We start from the raw sequence: 5,012 nt of genomic DNA, 5'->3' as shown, positions 1-5,012 counted from the left end.
GTCTGACTACTTTCCAGAGCTGGCACCACCCCTAAAGTCCTGTGCAGGGGAAGTTGATGCAGCTATTTGGGGGCCCCAGGACTTTCCTGAAGTTTCCCTTCAGCCTTCTTTTTCCAAAGCCAGCTTCTTTGTTCTCCTGGTCCTTATGCCAAGAAGCTGGAAACTCCAGCTTATGGGTCTGGCCCTTGACATGCTTTGGGGGCTGGCTGGGTTTCCTGATCTTTATTACGGCGACTGAAATGGAACGACCGTTTCCAGCTTGAGTGTTGGGCCACATTTCACCACCGTGGATCTCCCTACAGGGCTGGTTCCTGCTTCCCTCCCGGATGGATACTGAGGGAAATTGCCTCTATTGTCTTTGTTTATCTCAGCATGTCTGAGGAAGGAAGGAGGAATGACAGAGTTTTCAAGCCATTTGATTACCTCACTGTGTGCCGGGTGTTTACAGTCCTGCTGTGGCTTTAGGGGCAAAGAGCGATCGTTATTCACTGTTCACTCTTCCATGTCACTCCGGTTTCTGCTCAGAGGTCAACTCCACAGGGCAGCCCTCCCCGATCGCCTCCTTGGTCACTTGCTGCTTCTCATTCTGTTAATTTCCTTCATTACCACCGCACCATCTCCCTTGGTCTTGTTTCCCATCAGCTTCTCCCATCAGACATGAGCACCACCATCCAGAGACCTTATCTGTTTTGTTCATCCTGGGTCTCGGGTTAAAGCACCATGTCTGGCATAGAGTCTCTGGTACAGTTTTTTTTTGTTGTTGTTGTTGCTGTTGTTGTTGTTGAAGAACAAACTACCTGGGAGGTGTAAGTCCCCCTTTCCATCTTCCTGAGGAGGGCATGAAGCGCGGAGAGGACAAGTGACTTGACCAAGGTCACACAGCCCGCGAGGAGCAGGGCTGGGATCCGAACTCTGTTGGGCTGAATCCGGAGCCTGTTCCTTCCCAAAGGCCGAGGAAAGGAAAAGGGAGACTCCAGCCACCAGGCAGCCTCCCTGCTTGGTGTGGAGGGACCCCAGGCTGACTCCTGGGAGAGGTGTCTTCATGGGGTCACCAAAGAACAACTGCTCACCTGTTCTGTGCACCAACCATGGTCCCCTTCCCCCACTGTGACAATCCTTGTTTCCTCTGAAATTTGTGTTTTCGTGATAAAAATCATAGCAGCACAGTGTGGGAGAGAGAAAGCGTGAGACAAGCAGCACGTGAGAAGGATCAAGACTCCACTTGTACTCTCTCCACTTCCACTGTGATGTGTGGATTCTTCTGGAATTTTCTCAGTGCATATGCAAACATGCACACACACAGATCCACACACATATTCAGAAGCTCTAGCCGTAGACGAGCTCATTACTCATGTGCCAATTTTTTCATTGAGGTATGATCGGCATATAACATTATATTAGCTTCAGGTGCACAGCATGATCCCACATGTGTATATACTGCAAAACGATCACCGCGAAAAGTCTAGTGAACGCCCATCTCCACACGTAGCTATAGACTGTTCTTTGTCTCGTGATGAGAGCTTTTAAGAACTACTCTCTTTGCAACTTTCAAATAAACAATACAGTGTTATTAACTATGGTCACCACGCTTTGCATTGCATCCCTAGGACTGATTTATTTTATAACTAGAAATTTGTACCTTTTGACCTCCTTCACCCATTGCACCCATTGCCTACACCCTTCTGGCCACCAGCGGTGTGTTCTCTATTTCTATGAGTTCATTTTTTTTTAAAGAATACATATAAGTGAGACCATATGGTACTTATTTTTCTCTGTTTGGTTTATTTCACTTAGCATAATGTCCTCAAGGTCCATCCGTCCTCCCATGTTGTCACAAATGGAAACATTTCCTTCGCATGTCACTTTGAAAGGTCCTTTCCCCTACTCTCCCTGATGGGGTCTGATAGAATGCTTGCATTGCCCTGTGAGGTTTTACCAAGCCCACTTTACAGACATGAAGACTGAGGCTCAGAGGGGTGATAGGCTGTGCCCAAAGCTGGTGACTCACAGAGTGACTGCCACCTCTGGTCTGACACACACTTGTCCACTTCCCGGCTCTGGGTGTGGATGGGGGTTGACGTCTGGGGGGGGTCAACCTTTGCCTTTCTGTGTGTGGCTGGGGGCCATTGCATAAGCCAGGCTTGTGTCATTTGGCAGCTGAGACATTCCTTGTTGGGTGAGAAACCACTGGGGACGCTCTGATCCTTCTCTGGCTCAGAGCAGAATGTCCACACCTGAGGCTTCCTGCCTCAAGAGTCAGGGGGAGCCCCGGTCCAATAGACTCTGCCTTCTTGATCACTGGGGGTTGTGGGTTGGGGGATGGGGGTTGACCTCTGGGGGGGTCAACCTCTGCCTTTCTGTGTGTGGCTGGGGGCCATTGCCCAGAGGCCCTGTGTGGTTTTAGTCCTTGGTATGGCTCATCAAAGTTCAACACCTACTTATAGCTTCCGTATGGGGCCGGATTGTGCCAGCTGCCTTCGCCTTGGTCACTTGTGTGATCTTGCATGTGTGTGCTCTTAGCCCCCGTGTCAAAAGAACAACAAGCCACCTGCCTTTTTGTGCAGCATGGGTATCCCGCCCCACGCTTGCCCCTGGTGGCTCTCCCTCTTCCTCCAGGTCTCTGCTCGCCCTGATGCCAGGCTGAAGGTGGGACCCTCCCCCCGGCATGTCCCTTATCACGGTCTGTTATGTTCTTGATCATTTACTGGTTCACCGCCCATCTCCCCACCAGATGCGAGGCCCTTGACAGTGGAGTCTGTGTTCACTGCTGCATCCCCGGTGCCTAAAATTGTGTGCCCCCCACACAACAGATGGTCAGTAGATACGTGGTTGTGTGAACAACCCCTGGAGATTTAGATTCTTTTTCTCCTTATGTTGTGACTGAAACAAAACAAGATAAAACTGGGAATCAGAGAAGTGAAGCCTTTCCCCTCCCCACTTTCTCTGCAGAACCTGGACTCAGAGGTCTTAAAGCAACATTTCTTAAAGCTTGAAGGCATGTACACTTTTCCTGAGGATCTACTTAGATGCAGTTTGGAGTCAATATTTCTGGGCCCGGGTGCGAGATCCTGAATGTCCCGCAAGCTCTCAGGTGATGCTTACGGTGGAGGTCTGAGGACCACACTGGGTAACCGATCCTTAGAACTCATGGCTGCAAACCTTTCTTTCATCCCCAGATATTTAAGGAGCACGTACTATGTTCTAGGCTCTGCTGCCGTCTGTGCTGTCATATTCACCTCATTAGCAGTGGGGCTGTAGCAAGTTGCCTCACCGGTCTCAATCTCTGGTTCCTCCTCTGTCAAAACGGGCTCGTGAATTGTGGGGCTGTTGGATAATTGCACCACAACAACAGCAGTGAGAACAGTGACTGGCATTTATTAAGCCCGCCCTTCTTCTGTCCTATGTATTTTACGTGCGTCGGCTTTTAAAATTATTCCTGCTATCTTAGGAGGTGGCGCTAGTGAAATGCCCATCTGCAGAGGGGAAGGAGCATGGCTGAGTGGGTCAGGACGCCTAGTGGGAAGTGGGGGCTGCCCCGGTGCCCAGGGTGCCTCCACCGGCTGTGTGACTTGGGACAGCTGTACAATAGGGAGAAAAACGCGGATAATGTATCTACAGGGCTTAAAACGGGATCGTGGCCCATGTGGACAAATGCCATTCCTCCCGTAGCTGCCTGCCCATTCCTGGCACACAGTAGGTGCACAGTGAGCTGAGCCACTCTAGGCACTGGGTGCTCTTTCTCTTGTGTGTCCAGGATTCTGCCCGGATCATTGGACTCTGGTCTTGCCTCCTGACCCTGATATGGATGGGCCTGCCAGCAGGGGAGGGCTGCCTCCATGGAGGGGGAGGAAATCTGGGGGTGGGGCGGGAAGAGGGTGCAACCCATCCCACGGAGGGCTTCAGGACCAGCCACCTGGACCCCCTGGCCGGAGGGAGAGGCAGGTTTGGGGTCTTCCCAGCACTCCGCCCGTGTCAGGACGACTCTTTGCCCGTCCCCTGCTCAGTAGCTTTGCCAGGCTTGCCCCGTCTTAGGAGTGTGGCAGACCTGGGATCCTCCCAGCTCTGCAACGTGGGCCAGAGGCTTGCTTTCTCTGAGCCTCTTCTGTTTGCTCTTCTGTTAAATAGGCATCTTTGGGCCTTCTGGCTCTTGGCCAGAGTTTGCTCTTCTGTTAAATAGGCAACTTCCCTCCTATGGATGTCATCGCCTGGATCTCTCTCTCTCTGATTCCAGGGCACTGGCCCAGGGAGTTGGCAGGTGGGGGGGAGAGGGGGCCGAGATGTTGCTTTATCTCATTGGCAAAACACGTGGTGCACAATAGGTTTACTTTACATAGAGTACCTGGCACACAGAAGGAGCATGTTATGCACAGTACCTGGCACTCAGTGGCCATGCTTAATGTCGAGCACCTGCCACACAGTAGTCAAGGTTTTTGCAGAGGACACAGCAAAGAGTTCATGGCGCACAGTGGGCATGTTTTATGTAAAGTACTTTGCACAGAGTATGCTAATTTACGTAAAGAACCTGCGACACAGTAGGAGAGCTCTAAGAGGGCACCGGGCACACAGTAGGTATACACTCCATGGAACACCCAACACACAGTAGGTGTGATTTATGTAGAGCACCTAGCACTTAGTAAGCATGTCTTGTAGAGGTCCCCAGCACATGGAGGCATGCTTTAGGTCAACACCTGGCATACGGTTGACAGGATTTGTGTCAAACAGAAGGGGCGCACAGTGGGTGTACTTTATACGACGTACCTGGCTTGTGGTGGGCACACTTCATGTAGCGTTCCCAACACACTGTAGGCACATTTTTTGTGGTACCCAGCACATAGTAGGCACACTTTACAGACAGTCTTCTGCAAACAGTAGGTTTACTTTACGTGGAACGCTGGCACAGAGCAGCACACACACTAGTCACGAGCTCTTTCTTGGCAACTTATCTTTTTGGGGGTCCCTGATCTTTCCTACCTTCCCGTGGAACCGTCTTCTGTCCCCCTCTCAGGCCCTCA

This window comes from Puma concolor, chromosome A2 (genome assembly GCF_028749965.1).
Source record: "Puma concolor isolate L17-30 chromosome A2, mPumCon1.1.hap2, whole genome shotgun sequence".
NCBI lineage: Eukaryota > Metazoa > Chordata > Mammalia > Carnivora > Felidae > Puma > Puma concolor.
The sequence above is the reverse complement of the archived record's forward strand: the minus strand, read 5'-3'. Positions refer to the sequence as shown.